The 11,390-nt window shown below is 45.9% G+C and overlaps 1 protein-coding gene across 2 annotated transcripts in view; it reads right to left on the minus strand.

Annotated features, from left to right (window-relative positions):
• Positions 1–11,390, minus strand: part of KCNJ16 (potassium inwardly rectifying channel subfamily J member 16) — a 316,412-nt gene that overhangs the window by 209,248 nt on the left and 95,774 nt on the right. For both annotated transcript variants that reach the window (XR_008619399.1, XM_028499730.2), the window contains exon 2: positions 5,989–6,129. The gene's annotated coding sequence lies outside the window, so the exon portion shown is untranslated. The remainder of the gene's footprint in view (positions 1–5,988; positions 6,130–11,390) is intronic.

Below are 11,390 nucleotides of genomic sequence, written 5' to 3' on the forward strand. Positions count from 1 at the left end.
GCCTGGAGTGAAGCTGGCCTCGGGCGGCACCCCAGCCCCAGGGCGAGCTGGAAGGCGTCCACGCCCTTGGCGTTGGAGTGCCCCGAGCAGCTCTGCAGCCGCGCTTCCCGGCCTCGGACCTAGTCGGGGCTCTGATGTGCAGGCCTTGGGGGAGGAGCGGCGGGGCTGTTCCCACTGGGTTATTTCGGGAGCTGGCACGAGAGGGGAAGGCACCGAGCTCACCACCCGCACCACGGGGCCGTGTGGACCGGGGCCTGCGTCACGCTGGGCTCACTTCCTCTCCCAAGCCCCCAGCTCGGGCAGCACCAGAAGCTCGGGGGCGGGGGGCAGGCGCAGATACGGAGGAAGCGGATTTCTTCCTTTTCCTCCAGAAATTATTTTTTCCCCTCACTTTACCCACATTCACCTCGAAGGATCGGAAGTGAAATTTCAAGAAACAAACTTGCGTGTTTTGGGGGAGGGTAACAATGAAGCCCAATTAACAGACGAAATGGCGGAAAATCAGAACCCCCGACGCACTCAGTGAGTTTCTCTACCTCTTTCTTTTTCCGCTTTTGCTCTGTTTTTGGCCGGACGTTCGCAGAGCTTGCTTCTAATTATGAAGCACAGGCTGCACTCAGCAAACCTCCCCCAGTCTGTGGATTGCCGTCACCTGACTACGTGGCGTTGGGCTCAGGGGAGGCATAAGCACGAGATCTCCTGCGACAGCTCTCAGAACAGTCACGGGAGCTGCCACCCAATGCTTCCGTCCAGGGCTGTGGCTCCCGCAGCACGTGAGCTGCGTCCTTGTACCAGGTCCCCTGCTGAGAAGGGCCGCGTCCTTGGCTTAATGCTCCACGGCCACTATCTCGAAATTCTTCTTACTTTTGGAACAGGGGCCCCATGTTTCCGTCTTGCGCTGGGCCCAGCAAATTATGAAGCCAGTCTGTTCTTCTTCTCCTAAAACAGTGTTTCTTATCCTTTTTGACCTTCTTCATTTTTGCCCTCCCCAAGAGCCTTTTTAGACATTTTCTACCCCTTGTCTGTGAAAGGAGTTAAGTAATCTCCAATATCTCTTTCATCTGGAATACTATTACGACTTCCCAAAAACACAGGCCGAAGCAACACAAATATACATAAAAGAGTTTTACTGAAATAACTTTAGCCAAGGTTTACCGTGGGACCGGTAACCATCAATGGTCACGGGGTGCATGAAGCAGGTAGCACAGGTGAGTAAAGGAAACAGACAGGGGTAGAAAAGGGAACAAGAGAATCGCAGGCAGGCAAGTCTTGAGTGAAAGCGGCTGTGAACCGTCCACTCCCGCTGGCTGTTGCCAGGTGGGAGTGCGGCTCCAGTGTTACTAGATATTTTGTGGGGTTTTTTTAATCAAAAGAAACCAAAGATCTAGATTCTTACGTCCACCTATGCCAACGTGTAGATGTGGACAGCTGACCCTGCCGGTAAACCTCCACAATTCCCGCTACCTTGTGTTCACAGCTCGGTGTGACTCTCCTCCGTGCCTGTGGGTGGAACCCGTGACTCACTTCTACCCGGAAGAGTAGAACAAAGGTGACGCTATTTTTCAGATGTAATCAAAGTCTCAAACCAGCTGGTGCTGAGTTAACTGCGAAGTGGACGATGAGAGCGGGCCTGGTTCAGTCAAGTGAAAAGCCCTGAAACATGGACTGGTCTCTCTCTGAGACGAGACGCTCCCTGTGGGCTTAACAAAGGACGTGGCCACGCTGGAGACGCCCATGGAGCCAGAAGCTCAGGAACCTGGCTTCTAGGTCGTACAGAAAGGAACTCTGCCAGCAGCCTGAATGAGCTTGCAAATGGTTGCTTCCCCACTGAAGCCTCTGGATGACCGGCCGACTCCTCGACTGCAGCCTGATGAGACCGCAGGCAGAGGACTCCGCTAAGCCACACCTGGACCCGAGCCCTGGGAATTGTGAGATGACAAATCTGCACTGCCTTCAGCTTCTAAGCGTACAGTAATCTGTCAGATGGTGATAGAAAATGAACACAATGGCTTATTCAAAATTTCTGAAACACTCTGTAGGCCAAACCAACCTGAGGGGTACAGGTGGCGTATGGGCAGCCACTGTGTGATACGTGACGAGGGAGGGCCCATAACATGCAACAAATCACCTTAGGTCTTAGGCGTTAACAGATAAAAGGTGCGCACCTAGAGAAAGGTAGATATCGCACTTCAGCACATTGTGCTAACTGCCGAACCTTACACAACGAAAGGATGTGGAACCCCCTGGTGTAGCAGGTCTCAGAACCTACCTGCAACCCGCGTAAACTCAGGAGCTGCCATGTGCCTGTCTGATCTGCACGCCTTTTGGAAGAAAAACTGTTTCATCCCCATTCTCTGTTTCCTCTGGGTGGCTCCATCCACACTTTGTTTTAAAATCGTCTCATCAATGACTCACAGTTTTCTTAAAAATAGATGAAAGCGTTACTTTGGAGCCTAAATGATACGAGACCTGGGTTTATTCTCTTAAGCACCATGGTACTTACGTGCCCTTTCAATTTTGTGACCAATCAGCCGATGTTAACATTTTCCCAGTTCAAAGGGACAACTGTGAGAGGACAGAAGAAGTAAGGCTTGGGGAAGTAACAGGTCTTCTGCGAGAATGCACCACATTCACTAAACTTACAATGCAGCCAACACTGACCAAGGCGTCGAGACCCATGGAAACTGGGACCGAGCTTGTACAGTATGAACTGGAACCAGCCATGCAAGCTTTCTGGGCCCCAATAACCTCACCGCATCACCTCTTACCTGACGTCAAAAAATATATAATAAAACAAAAAAACCCAACTGGCCTCCATGTTTCTACTTATGTCTCCCACATGTCAGCCACAGTGACATTCTTCAAACATAATTCAGATTCTAATTATCCAGTGGCTTCCTATCATGCACAAATTAAAATCCCAACTCTTAACCAGTACTTATATGAGCTGACCTCCTACCTACTTTCCTTCTTCCCCCAAGGAGCTGTTACTTATCAGAGTTCGTAATTTAAAACATAATGTTTCTGTAACAGTGTTCTCCCAAGTAAGTATCGATCCCTTTTCTGAAGTCTGAGGTCTCCTGCCAGCGTTCAGTAGGTGTTCTGTGAGAATCATGCCACGGGTAGATGTAGTTTTGAGGTATTTGTGGGAGGAGGCGAGCTTCTTGTCCTACGGCTCCGCCATCTTGATCACTCAGTATCAATCCCGATAATCCAACAGTATGCACCGGTATGAACATGGGAATAACTGAAATATGTAAATGCTTCCATACCAGTTGGTAAATTAGCTGCTGCCCTGAACCCCACCTGCTACTTTCTGTTCTTTGAGGCCTTGACCTTACCACGATCCCACAGTGGGCCCCTTCGTTTTCTGCTCAAGAAACATGGCCAATGTCCATTCCAATGGGTGAGTACCTAAGCCACACCAGTTGTTAAATATCTAGATTGGGATATGACCCGATGGCAGGTGTGCTACTGGAACAAGATGGTCCAACAGGAGGTACCTAGTCACCCACCGAAGGATCAGAAAAAAGATCAGACGGGAATAAAAAGGAAAGGCATAAAAAAGGTTCCTGAAGCCAAGAGCAGCTATCTCTCAACGTGGTGGAATAAAACTTGCTCCGTCATTTGGCTTGGGAAACAATAAATGGGCAAAAGCTGGAAAATAAATACAAAGCACACACTTGCTCTTTGCACTACCAACACCACATGAAGAGCAGAGTAATTATGTATTCGAATATCATTGCTGGGAAAAACTCAGTGTGACCCAAAGTTCAATACTCAAACACATTGGTTCCAGGCAAGATTGCCTTTCATGGTGGTATACGCTTTCTCTTTGAAAGCCTTGCTTCCAAAGGAAATTAGATACTGCTCCTGTTTACCAGAATGGGATCTAATAAGGGCGTCCTCTTGATTATAGAGCTACAAGGATCAGCAGTTTCTCTCTTGCTCATAAGAAACCACATGACATGAAACAACAGAGACCTGTAAGTACGTCTCCAGCTAATTGCCCTGGCCCGGCAACACATGCACGACTGGAAGCGCGTTACTCAAGGAAGGAGAGTGACGAGAGTGAAGGGATATCGTGATGTCAGTGTCACCTTCATTTTCCTTCATGTCATCTATCCCAAGTCTGGCGGGATCCGGATGGGCTCACATGCCACCTTATCAACTCGGCCAGAGGCACCCACTCTTCCCAAGGGAGGTGAACGAGGCGATCAAAGTAAATCAAGTTCTCAGGCCCCGAGTCGGATGGCCAGCTAGACTCCTAAGCTTTCCAAGTCCCCAGTCCCTACCCGGAGTTTCCTTTATCGATCAAATACCTACCCCGTGTGCCGAAGGGATAAGCTGGGTCTCTCTAAAAGTTCCTCCAACTCACACAATTCCCTGCCCCTTTCCTAGTTCAGGCCACGCTGCTGAGCTTCTGCCTTGGCTCTGTACTAACTGAATCAAACACTCCCACTTGCCTTTTGTGACTGAGGATCCCAGTCCAAACCTTGAATCTTACAGCGGGGCCTCCTGCATGACCTGGGTTTGTCAATTCCCTGAGATGAGAGAAGAGTCTCCACATAAGGCCCCGTTTCCCACAGCAACACCTGCCACCTACCTAGACAGCTCCCTGCTGTGCTCCACCATCCAGAGTGGACTCTCTGGTGTGACTTGCTGGGTTATAACCCAGGTGCTCTGTCCGTCCTTTGAAGCTCAGACCTTGGGCTGCCGTGGCCAGGATCAGTCTACCAGCAATTCCTTCTCACTGGCTCATCTGCCCTCTCTCAGTTAACAGGTCCTAACCTGGTCCTTACGGCTTGGCCTCCACCCAGCCCCCGGCCTCTAAAACCCCAGTGTATACAGTCCCCCAGTCCCTTTCTACTGGACCCTTAGGTATTCGGTCTAGTTGGGCTGACAAAATACACCTTGAGGACTTTTACCAATTGGGAGAGCCCAAAATTGCTCGTGATTTTATGACTTACAACCTCATACCTGAAAACCCGAATGGAAGATATGCCCTTCCTACGGAGTGTAATTGTGCAGACCAAGCAGAACTGTTTACCTCTTGGTGGCTCAGATTTAAGTCTTTATTTGCTTCATCTTGTTACAATAAAATGTGACTTTTGAACGTTGTGCTTTCAGATATATTTATCTAAGAGGATTTTTCTCCATTATGTAAAATAAAACAAAAAGGATCATTTGGGGGGAAAATGTAACATAAGTCCATCATTTAGTAAGCTTTTCCAATTATATCTATTTGATTCTGACTTTCTGCCCAGATGCGAATGGAAAGTTTTCTTTTCCATTTAAAAAGCAAATATCTTTCATTGAAAAGAGCGCAAACCAAAAAGCGTGCTTCTTTTCGTCTAGCCATATTTGCTGTCTTTATGTCGTAATGACCTTTCCCCAACATATTTTTCTGTTCCTCGTTAGTGCCAAGTTTCTAAAAATAAAGTGGCTAGTGAATCTTTGGATGTAGGGATAATATTTTGATTTCACTGGTACATACAATCAGGAAACATATTTCTGTTTATACTCTTATAATCAGTTGAGAGTTGTAGATGAAGCCACGTTCTGTCAGCACATTTTTTTTTTTCAAACCTGGAAAATGTAACAAAATCCAAAGCAGCTGTAGGAAGTAGAACGTACACTCCATTTGTACTCAGCAGGAGGAGAGCTAACAGGAGGTAATGGGATAGTTTCCACATGAAAAAGTTACAAAGAATTTAACCTGTAATGAAAACTCTGATAATCTCCAGGAATGAAAGATGCCTGGATGATGGGTTTGGGGTTTTTCTTGAGTTCAAAGGATCTGGCTTTCCCTATAAATGCCACGCAGGAATCAGAGACGTCCATGTGGTCATTGTTATGTCTGATAGCCAACAAAAGCTCAGACCTCATCTTTAAGCCATTAAACAGTGACTGTGGGTGCATTTTAAGACCATGGCTTAGGCTGCTCAGGCTTTTCTCTGAAGAACAGAGAAAGCAGAATCTCATTACCTTATCACCGTCTGCTCCGAGGTAAGGATGCTCACGTGTGATGATCAGTTTAAAGTTGGTTTCTGTTCAGATTCGATGTGTGAAGATCCTGTAGACTACAACCCTTCCGACTCTGAGATGCACACAAGGAAACTCTGGACCCTGTGAAATGCAGACTCAAATTCAGTAGGTCTGGGTGGGATGGGGCCTGAGATTCTACATTTCGATCGAGCCCTCAACAGGTCAGATGGTGCTAGTCGATGGACCGCTGGTTGAGACAGCAGAGAGTGCAGAGGGTTTCTTCCTTGGCCATCTCATCCTGTCTGTGCTCGAAGGCTCCCCATGAACTCTCCGCCCAGGATTTGGGTCCTTGAGTAATGCCCTTCCCCTGAGGCTGGGCTGGACCTACTGACTCATATCTAACAACTGAATATGGCAAAAAAAATGGTGGCACATCTTTTCTAAGGCCAGGTAACAAAACGAAGGTAGCCTAGGTCTAGCTGTCTCTCTCTCTCTCATCCTCTTTCTGTTGGAAACCTCACGACTCTGGGAGAAGCTAGCAGCCAGGTGGATAGCCGCCCACGTGGCAAGGAATGGACATCTCTGGCCAAGAGCTGGAGAGGACCTGAGCGGCCCAACAGCCACGGAAGCGAGTCTGAAAGTAGATCATCCCCAAGTCAAGCCAGAAGAAGACTGCAGCCCCTGCCGACACCATTTTCATGAGAAACTCTGAGCCAGACACACCAAACAAGGCCATGCCCGGATTTCTGATAGACAGAAATGTGGAAGAATAAATATTTGTTGTTTGAAGCAGCTAAACATTGGGATAATTTGTGACACAACAGATAGATAATTAACACAGTGTCTTTCACAAAATATAAGTTTGTAAAAGTTGTCTAAAAAACCTAATCCTGGTGAAAATCTTATTGGCTATTTACTAAGGTCCGAACACTCTGGATGCTCAAAACTCACTCTCCTATTGTCACCCTGTTATCGGGGGGTGGGGAGCCAGGCACCTCTGGGGCTGGACTCATCCTTCCTGGTCACTTTGCAATTGGGATCGGCATTTTAGGATCTTTCTAGTTTGGGATTCAAGCCAATCTGGGCGGCACCGACTCAGAGGGCAGTTAGTTCCTTGCTACAATGTGGAATTCTGGTCTTTTGACGACGGCTTCAAGGCGGAATCCACTGAGTCTGGCTTCTTGAGATCCGGCCCTCTAGTCTAACAGCTTCAGTTTCTGCTTATGTTCTAGAACTTTCTAAAGCAGGAGCGAAGCAATTCTCCTTTAACAAAGACAATGCGTATTTACGAAAGAGGAAGGGCAGAAGAGTTAAAAATGAAACTGAGGTGGCTGGTCATTGCCTCCTAGGTTTGTTTTTCATTTCTGCTCTTGGACACATAGGTTCCCACCTATCTGTCTTAACCTGCCCTTGAGCTGACCTGGCTCCTAGTGAGGACAAAGTGTCTGTGAACTGAAATCCTCTTGATCCTGATTTCAACCTGTGGCATCTGCACTTACTTTTTTCCATAATGCCCTTACATTTTTTAAAGGAGGAAAGATCAAGGAAGAAAAAAAAAGAAGAGGTATTTGGAAACTTAAGGCAAAAGTGTGTTAGGTTTTGATGGCCTGATAGGACATGACATATGTGCATCTGAATTTCAAAATATATTCACATCCCTCTCTGCCTGCTCATACGCCACTAGTTCCCATAACTATCACCTCCTCCAGACCCTGCTGCAGTCACTGGCCTCCGGTCCCTTCATTTCCTGGAGAACAGCGCCACTCTCTGCGCCCCAGATGTGGGCAGTGCCACGCTGCCCACAGGACTAAGCCCACCATGCACAGCTCTCTAGAGCCCAGGGCCAGCCTGCCTTTCCAACATTATCCTTCGCTCCTCACTTCCTTGAAACGTTCGATTCTGCAAATGCACTGTTCACGCCATTCACGCTTCATGGATTCCATCTCTCCTCTCTTCCCACATAAAAAATATACCCCCATCGAATCTAAAAAAGGCTACAAATGAACTTACCTACAAAACCGAAACAGAGTTACAGATGTAGAAAATAAACTTACGGTTACTGGGGGGTAAGGGGGGGAGGGATAAATTGGGAGGTTGAGATTGACATATACACACTACTATATATGAAACAGATAACTAATAGGGACCTACCGTACAGCACAGGGAACTCTACTCAATACTCTGTAATGGCCTATATGGGAAAAGACTCTAAAAATGACTGGATATACGTATATGTAAATATAACAGATTCACATTGCTGTACACCTGAAACTAACACAACATTGTACATCAATTACACCCCAATAAAAATTTTTAGAAAATAACCCCCAAGCTGTCTAGATCTAGATCAGACGCTGCCCCTCCCAGGTCATTCTGGTTCACGATGAAATCTCCCTTCTCTGAAGACGGTGTTTTTGGTTTGTATGGCACCTGCTTATAACCCTCCTTTGCCCCTTTCTTCTGCTCTTGTAGCCAACTGTCACTTCCTTCTTGCATTATTTTGTACTTCAAGTATTCATGTATTATTAGCACGTACTATTATTCATATATTCATACATTCCTACCTCAAAGAAACTGTTACTAGATGAAAGGGACCCTGTATTTATATCATTCATTTATTTTTTTAAGCATTTAATTTCTCACACTTTAGATATTCATTTAATTGGTGCTAAGTAAATATTTGTGAGTCTAATAATTTGAAATGATACATGCACCCCTGTGTTCACAGCAGCACTATTTACAATAGCCAAGACATGGAAACAACCTCAATGTTCACGGACAGATAAATGGATAAAGAAGATGTGGTATATATATATATATATATATATATACAATAGAATAATACAGCCATAAAAAAAGAATGAAATCATGCCATTTGCAGCAACATGGATGCACCTAGAGATGATCATACTAAGTGGAGTAAGTCAGACAAAGACAAATATCATATGATATCACTTATATGTGGAATCTAAAATATGACACAAATGAACTTATCTATGAAACACAAACAGACTCACAGACATAGAGAACAGACTTGTGGTTGCCAAGGGGGAGGGGAGGTGGGGGAGGGATGGAGTGGGAGTTTGGGGTCAGCAGATGCAAACTATTATATACAGGATGGATGAACAACAAAGTTCTACTGTACAGCACAGGGAACTGTATTCAATATCCTGGGATAAACCATCATGGAAAAGAATATGAAAAAGAATGTATGTATGCATAACCGAATTAGTTTGCTGCACAGCACAAACTAACACTATATTGTAAATTAATTATCAATAAAATAAATTTTAAAAAAATCTTTGTGAGTCTACCTAGTAGGACGTACGTTTCCCAGTGTCCTGAGCCTCAGGACAAACTTCTGGGAGCATGAGAAACAAAATTATGAAATTAATGGCTAAATAAGACTGAGAAGTGGCTGAATTACGTGTATTTACAAAAAGCTAACCACACTCAACGTGGCTGTTTCTAGCTGCGCGCTTGATTAGCTTATCTCAGCGGACCCTGCATTTGCTCGTGTGTGGGTATATACCTCCGTCTCCTAGATGTGAACCTGCCTCACACACAGATGTACACAGCAAAGCTGATGGCGAACCAAACACCCCACACTCTGGACATGTTGAGTGAGAACTTAGACTCGCAAGTTGGTAAAACTAGAATTGATCGTCAGGGCATAGTTTCCCATCCTCTGATTTTGCTGAGGATTATAATCATTGTAAGACTTGCAAATATGAACACAGATGTGCAAAGTAGGGCAGAACCCTTGATTCGAAGCCCAGAGCTCACTCTCTCTTTGCTACTCCACGTTCCTCCCAACTCCAAGAAACACCATTTGCATTTTTATTAAGCTTGTATGTGGTCAGAATATACTGGGGGCAGCTGAGAACCTGATGTTAAAGGTAAGTTCTGGGAGGACCTGTTCGTTGGCATCAAAGGTAAAGTAAGTTTTGGAAAGCAGAAGCAAAAGCCTTGAAGGTCAACCAGGATGAAAGAACACCCACCATGGAAGTGAATTACTAATTGTCACCTTTACCTTAATCTCCAGATGCCTATTCACAACACATGACTTCTTACACAGACACACACACACACACAGACACAGAGACATGCACAAACACACACACACAAGCTTGGATTTTGGAAAGGTGTGGCTTTGATTAGAAATAAAATTTATTTGGTAAAGGAAAATCTGTCATCCTTAACTTTGATTTTCTCAGTACCAAAGAAAGACGTGATCATTTGACAGTGAAGATTCTGTCCAACTCCCTGACACGCACACACACACACACACACACACACACAACTGATTCAGGACATGCTGTATGAGACAGCCGGTCCAGAGAAGAAAAAAGCCAGATATTCCAGGAAAAGCCAATGGACAGACAGTCAGGAGACATGATAAAGGTCACAGAAATCTGAAAGTCTCTGGTCCCCATGGAGAAGAAAGTCCTGTGTTCTTGCTTGCTAATTTCAGGGGGAAAGAAGTCAGGCACGATACCTGTACTGTGGTGAGTGTGCTTTAAAATCCATGTCACAGAGGAATTTCTGGGATCAGTCTGTCCCTAGCTGCATGCTTAATGTTTGATGTGAAGCTAATTTAATACTTTTGGTAAATTATGTGACTTAACCTATCTGTATGACAGACTCACCCACAATTTAAGGGGTTCAAAGAGGGTTAGAACACACACACACACACACACACACACACACACACACACCCCTCCAAACTGGTACTACATCTAAATAATTCACTAGTAAAATGTGCATAACAGTTCATCAGTACAAGTGTGGCAAGAACATCAGTACCGTCCTTAAATGCTATCACCTCGATTATGCTCAAATGTATGTGATTTCAGGGTTTGTCCCTGTTGATTGTTGAAACTGTACTAGTTAATATTCTTCTTTTTCTCTTTTGCTAAGGGTTGGGGGAGGGGAGAAAGAAAACTACCCGAAGATCTCAGAAGATAAAACCATGGCATTTTCCTTAACCACCTGGGACCCTTGGGCCTGCCTTCAGAGGTAACAAGCTCTACCACCGTCTGCCACCAATAAGCAGGCAGGCACATGTCACAACTCATGTGGGCGAACCTGTGGGTGTAGGTGCCTGTGAGCGGGGGTGTGTGCACGTGAATGTACACAGCTGTACACAGGAGTGTGCGCATGTGAGGATGAGTGTCTGCCTTCATTAAAAATATCTTTCTAAGAAGGAAATGGAAAATCACTGGCCTCGATGGAACCTAAAAATAAAAACTGAGCATGGGGCTTCCCTGGTGGCGCAGCGGTTGAGAGTCCGCCTGCCGATGCAGGGGAACCGGGTTCGCGCCCCGGTCCGGGAGGATCCCACGTGCCGCGGAGCGGCTGGGCCCGTGAGCCGTGGCCGCTGAGCCTGCGCGTCCGGAGCC

This window comes from Physeter macrocephalus, chromosome 14, assembly GCF_002837175.3.
Source record: "Physeter macrocephalus isolate SW-GA chromosome 14, ASM283717v5, whole genome shotgun sequence".
Taxonomy (NCBI): Eukaryota; Metazoa; Chordata; class Mammalia; order Artiodactyla; family Physeteridae; genus Physeter; species Physeter macrocephalus.